Source organism: Lagenorhynchus albirostris, chromosome 18 (assembly GCF_949774975.1).
Source record: "Lagenorhynchus albirostris chromosome 18, mLagAlb1.1, whole genome shotgun sequence".
Classification (NCBI taxonomy): Eukaryota; Metazoa; Chordata; class Mammalia; order Artiodactyla; family Delphinidae; genus Lagenorhynchus; species Lagenorhynchus albirostris.
In genome coordinates, this window is record NC_083112.1 from 16,105,843 (window position 1) to 16,122,663 (window position 16,821).

General features: G+C 43.6%; 1 long non-coding RNA gene across 1 annotated transcript in view; it reads left to right on the forward strand.

Annotated features, from left to right (window-relative positions):
* The window catches only part of LOC132508869 (uncharacterized), a 41,501-nt gene that overhangs the window by 2,781 nt on the left and 21,899 nt on the right, over positions 1–16,821 (forward strand). The window lies entirely within an intron of this gene.

Here is a 16,821-nt window from a genome sequence, read left to right on the forward strand (position 1 = left end):
AAAATATTCGTTTGTTTTTTCCATACGATGGTTTGTTGTCTTTAACTTCAGTCAAAACAATTTTGTTAGATTGTATGTGACAGCTGTCATATCAGCGTGCATTTAAAAAAAGACATCAAAATTGGTGAATTTTTGTGTAGCCATTTTAATATTGAAGATGGAAGAAAGAAAGCAACATTTTCAGCCATTTATGCTTTATTATTTCAAGAAAGGTAAAAAAGATTTGTGCAGTGTATGGAGAAGGTGCTGTGACTGATCAAACATGTCAAAAGTGGTTTGCCAAGTTTCATGCTGGAGATTTCTCGCTGGACGATGCTCCACAGTCAGGTAGACCAGTTGAAGTTGATGGCAATCAAACCGAGACATTAATTGAGAACAATCAACAATATGCCATGCAGGAGTTAGACGACATACTCAAAATACCCAAATCAAGTGTTGAAAATCATTTGCACCAGCTTGGTTAAGTTCATCACTTTGATGTTTGGGTTCCACATAAGTTAAGCGAAAAAAACCTCCTTGACCGTATTTCCGCCAGCAAATCTCTACTTAGACGTAATGAAAACGTTCCGTTTTTAGAACAAATTGTGACAGGTGATGCAAAGTAGATACTGTACAATAATGTGGAACGGAAGAGATCGTGGGGCAAGTGAAATGAACCACCACCAACCCCACCAAAGGCCAGTCTTCATCCAAAGAAGGTGATGTTGTGTATATCGTGGGATTGGAAGGGAGTCCTCTATTATGAGCTCCTTCCGGAAAACCAAATAATTAATTCCAACAAGTACTGCTCCCAATTAGACCACCTGAAAGAAGCACTCAACAAAAAGCATCCCGAATAAGTCAACAGAAAACACATAATCTTCCATCAGGATACCACAAGACTGCACGTTTCTTTGATGTCAAGGCAAAAACTGTTAGAGCTTGGCTGGGAAGTTGTGATTCATCCACCATATTCACCAGACATTGCACCTTCGGATTTCCATTTATTTCGGTCTTTACAAAATTCTCTTAATGGAAAAAATTTCAAGTCCCTGGAAGACTGTAAAAGCACCTGGAACAGTTCTTTGCTCAAACAGATAAAAAGTTTTGGGAAGATGGGATTGTGAAGTTGCCTGAAAAATGGCAGAAGGTAGTGGAACAAAAGGGTGAATATGTTGTTCAATAAAGTTCTTGGTGAAAATGAAGAATGTGTCTTTTATTTTTACTTAAAAACCAAAGGAGGGCTTCCCTGGTGGCGCAGTGGTTGAGAGTCCACCTGCCGATGCAGGGGACACAGGTTCGTGCCCCGGTCCGGGAAGATCCCACATGCCGCAGAGCGGCTGGGCCCGTGAGCCATGGCCACTGAGCCTGCGCGTCTGGAGCCTGTGCTCCGCAACAGGAGAAGCCACAACAGTGAGAGGCCCGCATGCTGCAAAAAAAAAAAAAAAAAAAAAAACCAAAGGAACTTTTTGGCCAACCCAATATATGTGAGTGGAACGAGTCTTGTTATATCAGTGCTACTCAACTCTTTGAATTCTTTCTGAGTTACATGTCAAAAATCACATTGTCAAGAGAAAATTTTTGCAAATCATATATCTGACAAGGGACTTATATCTAGAATATATAAGTAACTCTTACAATTCAATAGTAAAAAGACAAATAAACCAATTTTTAAATTGGCAAAGAATCTGAATAGACATTCCCGCAAAGAATATATATACATGACCAATAAGCACATAAAAAGATGATCAACATCATTAGTCATCAAGGAAATGCAAATCAAAACCACAATGAGGGGCTTCCCTGGTGGCACAGTGGTTGAGAGTCCGCCTGCCGATGTAGGGGACACGGGTTCATGCCCTGGTCCAGGAGGATCCCACATGCTGCAGAGCGGCTGGGCCCGTGAGCCATGGCCGCTGAGCCTGCGCGTCTGGAGCCTGTGCTCCGCAACGGGAGAGGCCACAACAGTGAGAGGCCCGCATACAACAACAACAACAACAAAAAAAAAAAAACCACAATGAGATACCACTTTCCAACTATTAGGATGGCTAAAATAGAATACAGATAATAACAAATGTTGACAAAGATATGGAGAGGTTGGGGCTTCCCTGGTGGCGCTTTTGGTGGGAATGTAAATTGGTGCAGCTACTATGGAAAACAGTATGAAGTTTCCTCAGAAAATAAAAAACAAAACTACCATATGATCCAGCAATTTCACCCCTCGGTATTTTGCTGAAGAAAACAAAAACATTAATTAGAAAAGATATATGCACCCCCATTTCTGCTTTATAGAATTCAAAACCTCTTAAGAGGAGCCAAAATATCCTTGTTTCTTCTCCCTTATCAGGAATACTTATAAAGAAGGCCAGAAAGATCTGTGAGTTAACTTGCCTTAGAAACCATTAGTTTCCCCCTAAGGGGGATAGGGGAAATCCCCTAAGGGGATGGAGGGTGAGTGAAATGGTGAAGGTAGTCAAAAAGGTACAAACTTTCAGTTATAAAATAAATGAGTCCTGGGGATGTAATGATGCAGTATTCTCATCCCAAGGGGAAAAAAATTGTAGCTATGTGTGGTGATGGATGATAACTAGACTTGTGATCATTTCACAATATATTCAAGTATTGAATGATGATGTAGTACACCTGAAACTAAGACATCAGTTATATCTCGATACAAAAATTTCCACCAAATCAATATTTTTTTAATTTTTATTTTTTAAACTTAGTTTTGGAGGCATTGTGTCTTCCTTGCTGCGCACGGGCTTTCTCTAGCTGTAGCAAGCGGGGGCTGCTCTTCTTTGCAGTGCACAGTCTTCTCATTGCAGTGGTTTCTCCTGTTGCAGAGCACGGGTTCTAGGCACGCGGGCGTCAGTAGTTGTGGCGCTCAGGCTTTAGAGCGCAGCCTCAGTAGTTGTGGAGCACGAGCTTAGTTGCTCAGCAGCATGTGGGATCTTGCCAGACCAGGGATCGAACCTGTGCCCCCTGCATTGGCAGGTGGATTCTTAACCACTGCGCCACCGGGGAAGTCCCCAAATCAATATTTTTGTAGTACCTTTTTGTTGTTGTTTTTACCCCATGCAAAGCACCACAGTAAGACATGGAATGAGGAAAGTCTATGAGATGGGAGAACATCTGACATAAATGCAGGCAGATCCTCAGGCAAATTGGCTTTAGGGAAAAAGTACCTATAAAAGTTGAGGATCTGGGGGGCTTCCCTGGTGGCGCAATGGTTGAGAGTCCACCTGCCGCTGCAGGGGGTGCGGGTTCGTGCCCCGATCCGGGAGGATCCCGCGTGCCGCGAAGCGGCTGGGCCCGTGAGCCATAGTCGCTGGGCCTGCGCGTCCAGAGACTGTGCTCCGCAACGGGAGAGGCCGCAGCTCTGAGACGCCCGCGTACCGCAAAAAAAAAAAAAAAATTGAGGATCTGGAGGATCTGGAAATGAATACCCTTATAATGATGTGTGTCCGTGTACCACTTGACAAGTTTTCACGGAGCAGAGCTCCACAGGCCACAGTTTGGATACCACTGATCTAGGAAACAGAAAGGGAGCTGCCACTCCAGCAGGACATGGAGCTTTTAGGGAAGCATTAAACAAGAAGAATTGTGCTTAATAATTGGACAAGGCAACTTCTTTTGGATTGATTCCTCACTCTTGGAGGGCCAATTATAGGAAGCAAGGTGAGTCCAGGGAAAAGGGTCAGAGCTGAGTCCAAAGCTTTTCCTAATAGTAAGCAGCATGTATTTTTCTGGCTCATCCTCAGCAGTCTAGTCTGGCAATAGAAAGCTGGGCAGGTGTAAATAGTAAGAAACATATACCCTGGCCTCTGCCCTGGTGTCTGACACAGAACTCTGAAGACCCTTGTAGTTTCCTAAGTGATAAGAGCACTAGGAACATCTCTTGTTCTAATGAGGGCTGGTCACCAGAAAGACCAAGCTGTGATTAGAAGCTTGCAGATGCACTGCCCCCCTCCACCCACCCGCCATGAGGGGAGAGGGGCTGGAAGTGGAGTTCATAATTGCTCATGCCTATGTGAGAAAGCCTCCACAAAATCCCCAGGGTAGGGAGTTCAGTGCGCTTCCAGGCTGGTGAGAACATTCACACCAGGAGGGTGATGGACCCCAACTCCACAGGGACAGAAGCTTCTGCACTTTGGGCCCTCCCAGATCTCATCCTATGTATCTCTTCATCTGGCTCTTCATCCGTATCCTTTATCAGATGCTTTAATAAACTGGTAAACATAAGTGTTCCCCTGAGTTCTGTGAGCCATTCTAGCAAATCAGTTGAATTAGAGGAGGGGGTGGTGGGAACCTCTGATTTGTAGCCAAATTGGACAGAAGTGAGGGTGACCTGGAGACCTACTACTTTCAGTTGGCATCTGAAGTGGGGGGCAGTCTCATGGGACTGAGCCCTTAACCTGTGGGAACTGGTGCTCTCTCCGGGTAGACAGTGTCAGAATTGAATTAAAGTAGAGGACACCCAGCTGGTGTCAGAGAATTGCTTGATGGGAGGATAACCCCACACATCTGGTGTCAGAAGTGTGCATGCGGAAGTTGTGTGAGAGTAAAGGAGAAACACAGGAGAAGAACTGGATTTTCCCTAATGCAGCAGGGATCTGGGGATCCGGCCTCATCAGATGAAACCCACACTTAGCGAGAGGGGTCTGGGATACTGGTGTGAGAGCCAGAGGCAGTCAGTGAGCAGCGAGGACATCGGAGAGGCAGCTCTGCACCCACCTCCAGGCTTGGGTTCAAGAGCAGGGCATTCAAATCTGAGGTGACAACTTAGGAAAGCAAGATAGGGCCCGGGTCTCAAGGACTGGTGTTCTGAGTAGGAGGCCTGGACAGGGTCCTAGGTGTCAAAACTAGGGCGCAAGGTGGGAGTAGAGCCTCTTACCAGTGTGTCCTTTAGCAAGTCACTGAATCTGTTGGAGCCCCCCTTTCTTCATCTGTAACATTACAACACCAAATTCCCAGAGTTGTTGTGAAACAAGAATAAGGTCATTCATCTGAAGGAAGAGGCCAGCATCTGGCAAGTAGCTCCTCTAAAGGAAGAGGGGAAAGCTGAGAAGGACTTTGAAGGGGACCACAGGGAAAACATGGGGACAGAAGAAAAGGGGTGGAGATGATGACTTAGTCTCAAAACAAAGGAGAAATCTAATGATCAGAACTGGGTCACAGGTCAGGGCCACAACATCTTGCAGCAGAAGTCCCAACTTTTCAAAGGGCAGAAATCTGAGAATAGAGATTCCATCTTTATTGGAAGTCCACACTTACTGGAAGTCTAGCATTCATTGTTTTGAATTCTGAATTTTCTTGCTGACTCAAATATGCATTTGTGGGTCCCAGGCAGGCTCACAAAATCCCTCCAGTGCAGAACTAGCAGTCCCTTGGCCTAGGACTTCCATGACGAATGATGCTTCTCCGGAAGAATATCTTTTAAATTACATCCAGGAACATCAGATAAACATCCCTCCATTTGTTTCCCTCCTCCCTTCCTTCCCCATTCCCTTCCCAGCAGCAGGCACTAGGACTCCCTCGACAACAAGGGTTTTTTGCTTCTGAAACCCGGCTGCACTGGAGTGCCTTGGGAACTTCTGGAGAATTCCTGAATCCTATCCCTGAATGGCTGAACTTGGTTTTCTGGGAGCTTGACCTGAGAATCTGACTCTTTATAAAGCGTTTCAGGTGATTCTGATGCAGGTGGCCCTTGGTGTCTAGGGTAATCCGGGAACCACAGACCTGGGAATCCAATGGAAGGGTACAGGAAAAGTGATCCGAGATACAGAGGGCTGGGTCTCCAAGCACAGGGCCCATCTCCCATTGCCTTTCCTTTCCCAGAATGAGAGACTAGCCAGCCTGCATGCTCTTCCATTGGTAGCATCTAATGTTTCTGATCAGACCAATGTCTTTTTTTTTTTTTTGGTAGGGGGGCCCATTGAGTAACAGAAAACAGCCTGTGATTTTTCGCCTACTTACCTGTGCTGGAAGCAAGCACAAGGCTTTTGCAAGGCTTTTTCCTTAATCTTCTTCTTCAATCCTCCCCACTCCTCTTTAGCCCAGGAAACCTTGGGCTAAAAATAGGTTTTCATGTACTCAAAGGTCTGAAGTAAATTTCATTTCTATATCTATATCTATAACTATATCTGTATCTGTATCTATATCTATATCTGTATCTATATCTACATCTACAGCTGTATCATCTAACTACCCATCTATGTATGTTTTGAATAGACTTTATTTTTTTAGAGCAATTTTAAGTTCACAGCAAGATTGAGCAGAAAGTACAGGGATTTCCCATATCTCCCCTGTTCCCATATACGCACAGCCTCCCCTGCCAGAGTGGTACCTTTGTTACAGCTGGTGAACCTACAATGACACATCATTATCGCCCCAAGTCCATCATTTAACTTAGGGTTCCCTCTTGGTGTTGTACATCCTGTGGGTTTGGACAAACATGTAATGGCATGTATAGGGGATTCCCCGGCGGTCCAGCGGTTAAGACTCCGTGCTTTCATTTCCGAGGGTGTGGGTTAGATCCCTGGTTGGGGAACTAAGATCCCACAAGCCGTGCAGTGCGGCCAACAAAATAATAATAAAAGTAAAAAATATAATGAAATGTATCCATCATATAGTATCATACAGAATAGTTTCACTGTCCGAAAAGTCATCTGTGCTCTGCCTAGTCACCCTCCCTGCCGCCCACCCCCAGGAACCACTCATCTTTTTATTGCCTCCATAGTTTTGCCTTTTCCAGAATGTCGTAAAGGTGGAATCATACAGTATGCAGGCTTCTCAGATTGGCTTCTTTCACTTAGTAACATGTTTTTTAAAGTTCCTTCATGTCTTGATGGCTCATTTCTTTTTAGCACTGAATAATATTGAATTGTCTGAATAATATTCCATTGTCTGAAGGCACCATTCACCTACTCAATCTCGGTTGCTTCCACGTTTTGGCAATTATCAGTAAAGCCGCTGTAAACATCCGTGTTCAGGTCTTTGTGCGGACTTAAGTTTTCAACTCCTTTGGATAAATACCAAGGAGCCACACTGCTGGATTGCATGGTAAGAGTATGTTTATTTTTGTGAGACGCTGCCAAACTGTCTTCCAAAGTGGCTGCACCATTTTGCATTCCTGCCAGCAATAGACAGGAATTAGGGTCATCTATATTTCAAAGGAAGACCAGCTCTTCTGGAATGTTCTGCAGAGGAACTCGGAGGACAGGGTAGAATGAAGTGGGAGTGGGAACCCACTCTAGGGAAATGGTGATAGGGTGAAATAGTGAAAGAAAAGAGAAGGAGGAAGAGAGTGTATGTTTCTGTTCCTTCTTGGCTTTCTCTTTACTAATAACTTTGATGCCACTGCAGACACACCCTTACACTAGCCCCGACCTGGGCTGAAGCAAGGGGCAGGGACTGTGACCAGTGAACTCCCTCCTTAGGAACCCAAGAGCAGAGGAACCCCAAGTGCCTTTGGTCAAGAGGAAGTGAGACTATTATTCCTAGAGCGGGGTGGGTCTCAAAAACTTGCTGACTGAAAGCAGAAATGAGAATATAACCTCCTCAGCTTGTCATTCAAGGGTCTTAAATCTGCCAGAGTCCTCAGTTTAGCTCAAGAAAACTCAAACTAACTCACAACTCCTTAGACATTATCTTCATTTATTCTTTTATCCAGCAAATATTTGCTCAGTGCCTGCTCTGAGCCAGGCTCTAGATGTGATTAACTCCCTTGTGAAGTCAAGGACAGAGCTCGATTTGGTTCATATCTTGGTTTTATCATTAGAGGGTCACTGGCTCTAGAGTCCAATGAGCAAGCAGAGGAGAGGAGTTGATGTGAAAAGATTTTGGTTTGAAAATAAAAGGTCAGGACTACACTCGGGTTCTGGTGCACAAGTATGCGGTCAGTTTTGCTGTAAATCTCCTACATCAAATAATGTTTAAAAGAATGTATGAAGGGGGAATTCCCTTGTGGTCCAGTGGTTAGGACCCGGCACGTTCACTGCCGAGGGCCAGGTTCAGTCCCTAGTTGGAGAGCTAAGATCCGCAGATCCTCAAGCCACGTGGCACGGCCAAAAAAGAGAAAAAAAAAGTGTAAGAAGGAATTAAATGGGAACTTTGGAGAATGAATATCGCCCATAGGAAATAGTGAAATGGGGAAGAGGTGAAATTTATTGCCATTTGGGCAAGATGGTTTATTCATTTGGAGGAAACAATCCCTAACTCTCACATATAACTACAGTTCTTTACAGAATGGACATTTTGTGTATTGTGGCAACTTTGGGGGATAACACATTTTTCTACAAGTACCTGCTTTTGGCTCCATTTTCCATCTAAAATTATACACATGAGGGAGAGAAATGATTCTATTAACAAAGAATGAGATCATCTTTATCCTCAAAGACCTTGACTGAAGGTCGGTGGTCAATGACCAAAATTCTAATGTCACTGGAGTCCTGGCAGAACGGCATCTGAAACTCTTTGTATATATCTAATCAGGCTTTTTAAAACCTCTCATGAGTTTAAGGATCAACATAACACAGCCATCTTAGATAGGAACCACTGTTATTGCTTAGGCCTCATTGACTTGGTTTTAGGAAAACACCTCCCATCATCAGAATTTATACTACAAGCCTTTTTAAGCAGAGACTCAGCTTTCCTCTCCTATTGTCCCCAGTATCAAGCACAGTGCAAGGCATGAAGAGGAAGCTCAGCGATGACAAGCAAGCAGAAAGATTAACTAAATCTTAATATCTTTACAGAACAGTTTCCAGTGAAGTGGAGCAGAGTCACATACCCACAGAGCTCCTATCAATAGAATTGACTTGGCAATTAATAAATGGAGTCCAAAGAGATTGGGACGAATATTTGTTATCAAAGATGCCTCCTCTTGAGTCAAATTGGTTAGCATCAGGTTAATTCCCCTCAAGAGAAGAGATACCATGGGAAAAGGGCTTTTGTGCCAATTGACTCAACATTTTTCTTTCTTCAACTGCCATCCTGTCTCTAGGGAGAAAAAAGCAAAAACAAAAAACTCGAAACAATGAGAAAAAAGAGTGCACTGACAAATAAATAAAAAGAGTTAAGAGGGAATATAGAACAAATTGGAAGTTCTACCGAGAAACAGAAGGAGGCCAACATATTACTGATAGCCCGAACAGTAAAACCCTAACTTTGATCTCCTACATTCAATCCCTGAAGAATTTTATGGGCATCTGAAACATACATCCTGACTTCCCAGGTATAAAATCCTGAAGAATTTGTGTCCTATTTCATATGTTCACAGATTAAGCATTTTTAAAAATCTGATTCCCTTTTGAGATTCATGCAAAAAGGAGCTAGAACATGCACCCTTGAATGGCATGATGAAGGAAGTGGCAATGTGTCATGGTTTCCTGTTCTCATGGCCCCAGACGTGTTCCCTTGAAGCCACGCTTCTCATCGCTGCTAGAGTAATCGTTCTAAAACTCACATCAGATCCTGTTACTCCCTAACACGGCCTGAAACCTTTGACAGCTTTCCCTGTCTCTAGAGTTGAAACTATACCCATCGTCTGGCCCATGCCTACCTCTCCAGTCCATTCATTCCCCACCCTCTACCCCCTCCAACCTCAAATCCAGTGACACTGCGTCAGGTAGAATGATTTTAGCTGCAAGTAACAAAAAATCGGACTTGATCTTTCAGAGAATGAAGGGAACACAAGGCTCCACTTAATCTCTGGTCGGAGTTTGTTCAGGTCATTTGGCTCCATTTCTCTGCAATTCCCTTCGCTCCATGTGACGTCTTTCTCCTCTGGTGGGCTCCCCTTGAAGTAACAAAGTGGAAACTAGCGGTTCTCGGGTTTACATGCTTCTTCTTCCCCAACTGTCAAGCCGAAGTCCTGGGCTTCTTTCTGATTGGACATAGCCAGCCCTGAACTAATATACCTGAGGAATGCCATGGCTGATTTTCTTAGGCCTGGAGGACCTGCCTGTCTGTGAACCAGCTATGACAGGGGAATGGATTATGCCAGCTGGCTAAGGCCAATCAAGACCCATCCCTGGAGCCGGGAGCGAGGTCAGTTACGCTCAACCCCCTGTCTAGGAAATTTGCAGAGAAGGAAAGAATGGGTGCTCAATAAGCATCTTCAGAATCCAAGGTACCTGACAATAACCTAAGCCTTTCGTCCCATGGTACACCTCTCTGCTCTCTTCCTAGAATGTTCTTCCCCACTTCATCTGTCTGGCAAATTCTTACTCTTTCCTCAGTCTTAGCTCAAGCATTTCATCGTCTGTAAGTCCTCTGGGTATCCACACCCCCGCCCCGCCACCAAACAGAGTGGATTACTCCCTTCCATGTGCCATTCTTATACCCAGTATAGACTTACTCTATCACCTCATCCCATTATTCATCAATTGTACGTTTAATAGATTTGTCTCCCCATACAGAAGGTTAACCCCTTGAAGACAGAAACCCTAACCTTTTTATCCTTCCTCTTGACATCTATGAAGAGACCACAGCCTATATGAGTATTGTTTAAATAAATTCTGAGTTTTGTTCATTCTAGTGGTGGGAGCGATCCTCAAGTTGTGTGCTGTGTGTGTAGGTATGACCTCTTCTGATGTCATAAACTCAAGAAAGAGACAAGTCTTCAAAAAATGTTGCTCGAGACTGGAGCACAGAGAGGTGGGAGGTAGAACACCTACAGCGCTCTGGCCCTTGGCCTCCTTGATCTGGATTTAGAGGGGTCTAGAGGTTTTTGAGAGTCCAGAGCATTATTAGTTGTAATGATGCCCTCTGCCATCTGAGAGCAATTCAGGAACCAGGCAAGAGGCTTTCTTATAGGAACCTCAAGCTGGTCACCTGGCCAGGCAGATTCCCTAATCGCATGTGGTGCACCGTGTTTATATAACCTTTATTATTCCTAATTGGAAAGGAGGGACATGCTCTAAATAATATTTCCTCTCACCTCCCAGCTCAAAGAAAAAATATACCACTTTTTACCTTTCCTCAACTTACAGTATCTGGGGGTGGAGTAAAGAAACATTTCCAAAAGCTGAAATAAAATTGTTAACATTATTAGCAATTTTGTAACACACTAAATCTAGGTAGGGCACAGTATATATGGCAGAGAAACACAGGAAGCAATTGGGAAATGTCAGGGAAGCTAATAATGAATTCGCCAATGAGAAGTGCTCTGCAAATAATAACATTGATGATAGTACCACAACTCTCCTGGAGGGCCCCAGGATTCAGTTAGAAGACAGTCAAGGTGTTAGATGCTAGTAACTGTCATTAGAGTCGCAAAAGCAGCAAAGACAGGCTCTCCGACCTTAGCAGAGTCACACATCAATGGAATAGCTAGAGACTATGCATAATATAACCTAGTGTAGTATAAATTATGCATCTGTGATAGCACTGTAACGACGTTATTTCACTGATTACTGAGTGATCGGCGTGGATATCAATCAGGAAAGGCTCTCGAAGGGGTGAGTCACGGATTTTTAAACAAGTGGTTGATGTAATGTGGATGGTACTCAAAAAATATTATCTTAGCAACTGTGTAGAGAATGAACTGAGACGGGGGAGCACAAAGCAGGGAGATCAGGTAGGAGGCGGTAATGCAGACGAGGTGACGGGAGCGTGGACTGGTGTGTGGGCTGTGAAATGGAGCTGGGATCGTTTAGAGAAGGCAGTGCAAAGGACTGCATCACACGTGGGCTTTGCAAACAAGCTGACTCGGGCTCCAAGCCTGGCTTCCCCACTGACTAGCTGAGTTGCTTGACTACCTAACCTACCTGCTATAAGGCTATTCCCTCATCTACAAAATGCACTCATGGGTGTTTGTCGTTTTTGAAGTGCATTATCTAGACATCCTTCCTAATTTGAATGAATCCCAATGGGATTGGGAAGCCACAAAAGAGAAGCTGTTCCTCATGCTTTGAGTAGAGCCAGTTGATGCTCTCCCTCCTCTCTGTGCTGGGGGGTGGTGATGCAAAGGCACTGTGGTCAGCTTGAGAATCTTCGAAGTCTCTGTGGTGAGATTAGCATCCACAGGCATGGCGGGGCATGTCCTGGGAATTGTAGCTGAGGTTGGATCCCAACTTTGTGCTCTGCTTCTTCCCTTGGCTCTTCCCTGAACCTAGTCTTCTACCTTCCTATAAATTCTGTGAGTTGCCTGATAACTTTCCAGTAAATTGCTTTTCTACTTAAGACATCTGTTGCCTGCTACCAAGAACACTGACTAAAACGTGACCTCACAGGGCTGTTTGAAGGTTGAATAAGACGGTGTGTATAAAGTCTTTAGCCCAGTACTTGCCGCAGGCAAATGCTTGCTAAATGGTTGATCTAAGGCAAAAACAAAGAAAGCATTTGTGACAGAATAGACTTTGATGACTAATTAGATGTGAGAGAAGAAGAAAAAGGAAGAATGGGGAAGATAACACTGTTTACCAACCTGCCTTCCACATCCCTGTTCTGTGTCTAACAAGAGTATGAAAGCCAACAGAAGGACGACCTGCTTAAAACAGGTTAGAGAGTAATGGCAAAGTACCGAATGAGCCTGTTGACTGAGAGCATGGCGTTTTACTGACACGACAAAGTCTAAACTTGTTCGCCCGGCACCCAAGACATTTTATAACCCTGTCCGGACCTTCCTTTCCAGCCCGGATACTTGCCACTCCCTGAAAAGTGGCTGCCATGGAGTCAGGGCAAGCTGCTTGGTGTCCCATGAACGAACCATGTTATTCTGATATTCACTGCCTTTGCCCACTGTATTCTCCCTGCTTGGAATGTCTTTCTCAACCTCCCTCAACTTCAACTCCTTATTTAAGACTTGGGTTACATATTTTCTCCTCCATGAAGCCCTTCCTAACTCTTTGCAAGCAGAGTTACTTGCTCCTACCTCTGGGCTCCCACGGAATTTCGTTCATGCCTCCCTGATAGCAAGGACCACACTTTATTCCAATGTTCTCTTCATGTCTCTGTCATTGCCCCGTGTGGTCCCAGACCCCAGGGATGACAGATTGGTCATCCCTGCATCCTCATTCCCTGATGTTATGTGGCCCGTAGACAGTACTTCACAGGCTTGCTGTCGGACACCCAGAACATTTCTTTATATACTTGCTTAGAGATAAAAGGGTTTGCTTGTGAGAGAATGAACCAGATTCAACAATCCACACACAAAAATTAGTCCTGTTCGTTATTTGTTCACACATTATGAAATAATCAGGGTCCTTTAACTTCCTAGCTCCTGAAGAGCAAAGTTCTGTTTTAATTCACTTTGTACCAAGATGGTTTTGCACCAAGAAGTGCAGTAAAGGAATTTAAGGGGCTGCTTGGATGTAACCAAAGAGATGTTGTAAATAAGCTGCAGAAGCCATGGTTGGAGACCCTGGGCTGCAAGAAGCCAAGCCAGAAGCCTTGGTTAGGTTTTTCTATAGACTCTCTACAGCTCTGATCCCCATGATTCAACCAAATCACCTTTCTCAAATAGGCTCCGCTAATGAAAATAAAGATTCCCCTTTGCATTTCCTCAAGTTAGGCGTAAGTACCAGGTTCCAGAGGAACATAGCCTTGACGCCAAAATTTAGTTTTATCTTCCATTGTCCTAAGAAACTATTCCTTTTCATTTTATTAAAAAAATTTTAGAGATTTCACTTCTAAATTATTTTTGAGTAGATAACACATTACTGTGATCCAAAATTCAAAACTATACAGTGTAGGGGACTTCCCTGGTGGCACAGTGGATAATACTCCACGCTCCCAATGCAGGGGCCCGGGTTCGATCACTGGTCAGGGAACTAGATCCCGCATGCATGCTGCAACTAACAGGTCACATGCCACAACTAAGGAGCCTGCCTACCACAACTAAGACCCAGTGCAACCAAATAAATAAATAAATAAAAACTACACAGTGTAAAGTGTTCCCCCCTACAATGTAACCCAGCTATCAAGCTTCCCTTACCATAAGCAACCAAAGCTATCTCTTTCACATGCATTCTTCCAGAGATATTTTATGCATGTAAGGAAATATTTTTAATTTCCTACTGCCTTTTACACAAAAGTTAAAGTAGCACACACAGTTCTGCATCTTGCTTCTTTTCACTACATAAGATATCGTGTAGATCTTTTCATATCAGTATCTATCCTTTTTCCTGGCTGCATAGTATTCCATTGCACAAGTGAACTATAATCTATTAGGCCAGTCTCCCATGAATGGACCTTCTGTTTTTTCCCTAATCCTTTCTATTTTATAAACAATTCAGCAGCTCTTTTAAACCTCTCTTCAAACTTCCTACCAGCCTCTGCCTCCCTTAGTCTCCAAAAATGCTGTCTTTCTTCACTCACAGAGAAAACAGAGGGCATTACATAGAGATTCCATCAATTTCCTGTCTCCCATCCACTTTGTGCTTCAAACTCCATCAATACCAAACAGCAGATAGTTCTGAGACCGTGCATGTTCTCTCGTTTCTTCTGTACCTTTGTATATGCCATTCCTACTCCCGCCGTCATTGGGTTTGCCTGGGAAACCTCTATTAACCTTTCAAATCCAAGTTTGGATATCATGCCAGAGGGAGTTAATCAGTTGCAGCTGTGTAGTATGTCTGTAGCTCGTTCTTCTCCCTCCATCGTACTTATTATGCTGGTTTGAAATTTGCTTACAAGTCTCTGTTCCATAGGTCTGTGAGCACCTTGAGAGCTAATTCATATCAGGATGCCTAGCACTTAGCATAGTCTGGTAATAGAAGCTACTCAATAAATATTTGTGGAATAAATGAATAAATAACATGGGGGAGACATAAGCACACTCTGTAATGACAAGTATTTGCAAAAGAGCAGAATGAGTCTTCAGTCTGCACAGTGTAGCAGAAACAGCATTGGACCAGAAACCAAGAGAACCAATTCTGGTCCATGGAAGCAGGAAACTCTTTCCACATGTTCGTTGCTGTATCCTCAATGCCTAGAAGAATGGCTGACTTGATTGGTGCTGAGAAAGAATGAGGCTTTGTGGTACATTTGTCTTTGAATCTGCCAAAGACACGCTTTATTTCAAATAGTTTGCAGGGAGAAAGCTAGAACCAGAGAGTCTGTAGTTTTGGGACTAAAAACCGAACATACCTAACACCCCATTGTAGGTAAACTATCATAAGGCCAGAGAATTTATTATCAGCTTAAGTTGAGCAAATTCAATCAATTGACTTTTATTACAAATATATCTTATAGATTAAATTAACACATTTCGCATAGCCACAGGTTTTTCCAAGCTCAGAGGTAACATGCTTAATTTGGGAAATGAAATAAAAAACCTTATAGATGATCTTGGCTCCTCCTCTGTGACACTAAAAAATAGCAATAGTGTGACAGTCAGAGACAGAACCCCTAAGAATTTAAACTGAAATAAGACCTTTACCCCACCTGGCCTGTCTTCTAACAGGACTCTTTGTTCATCGCTCTCCCGCGGTCACCAGCACGCAGATATTCTTCTGCACTCTCTTCCTTTTCTTACCAAACAGGAGTAGCATGCACATTAATGTCAATTCTCCACCAGTTCGTGAAAGTAAGATTCTTTAGGGAATTCCCTGCTGGTCCAGTGGTTAGGACTCCACGCTTTCACTGTCGATCCCCGGTCGAGGAATTAAGAACCTGCCAGCCACGGGGTGTGGCCAAAAACAAAAATTGAATTAAAAAAAAGAAAAGATTCTTTTATCCTAATGCTTCTGATCAAACATCATGGTGACCCATAGATTGTTTTTAGACCAAGACTGAATCAAAGTTTTATAATTTTAATTTCCACAATGTTCAATAAGTATGTGTTGATTGACTGAACATTTGGCCATTAATTAGCTCTGTAACCTTGGGCAAATTTCATTGAACTTTTCTGAGCCTCATTATCCTCATCTATACAATCGAGTTTGATTGATGTATTTTTCAAATTATTTTTAATAGCTTAAACCCTTTCTTCAAACAAAATCCTAGGCAGAACACAATATACAGGACAGAAAAAAAAGTGGAGGTACTCTAGATAAAATAGGTTTGGGGGCCCTAAGACTCCTTGCTTCACCTCCTCCTTCCCTACCGTCACTTCAGCTCTGAGCCCCAGGGCTCTGTGAGGCACCATCTAAAAATCCTCAGGAGGGGCTTCCCTGGTGGCGCAGTGGTTGAGAGTCCGCCTGCCGATGCAGGGAACACGGGTTCGTGCCCCGGTCCGGGAAGATCCCACATACCGCGGAGCAGCTGGGCCCGTGAGCCATAGCTGCTGAGCCTGCGCGTCCGGAGCCTGTGCTCCGCAGCGGGAGAGGCCACAACAGTGAGAGGCCCGCGTACCGCAAAAAAAAAAAAAAAAAAAAAAATCCTCTGGACTAGGGAATTCCCTGGCAGTACAGTGGTTAGGACTCCATGCTTTCACTGCCAAGGGCCGGGTTCAGTCCCTGGTCGGGGAACTAAAATCCCACAAGCCGCCCAGTGCCGCGAAAATATAAATAAATAAATAATAAAAATTTTTAAAATAAAAATCCTCTGGACTAGATGATTATATACATGACATTGACTCCCAGACTGGTAAAGAAACTTACAGTCATGTAGGTCCTGAGATTCCCAGCCTTAGGAATTAAACAAGATAGAGCTACACAGGCAAATGAAAATATGAATTTCTTTGCTTTGGGTCAGCCAACAGCAGCTGATTATTTAATGCTAAGCAGAATTCAAAATTATATATAGTGTTGATAAATTAACAATGAACATGCTAACAGTGAACAATGAACATGGTAACATAAATTGTAACAAATAACTTTCGGTAGATAAAATTTCTCAACATATTATAAAAATGAGTGGGGGTAATAAAAGGAATCCCTGGGGAGTGAAAAGGTT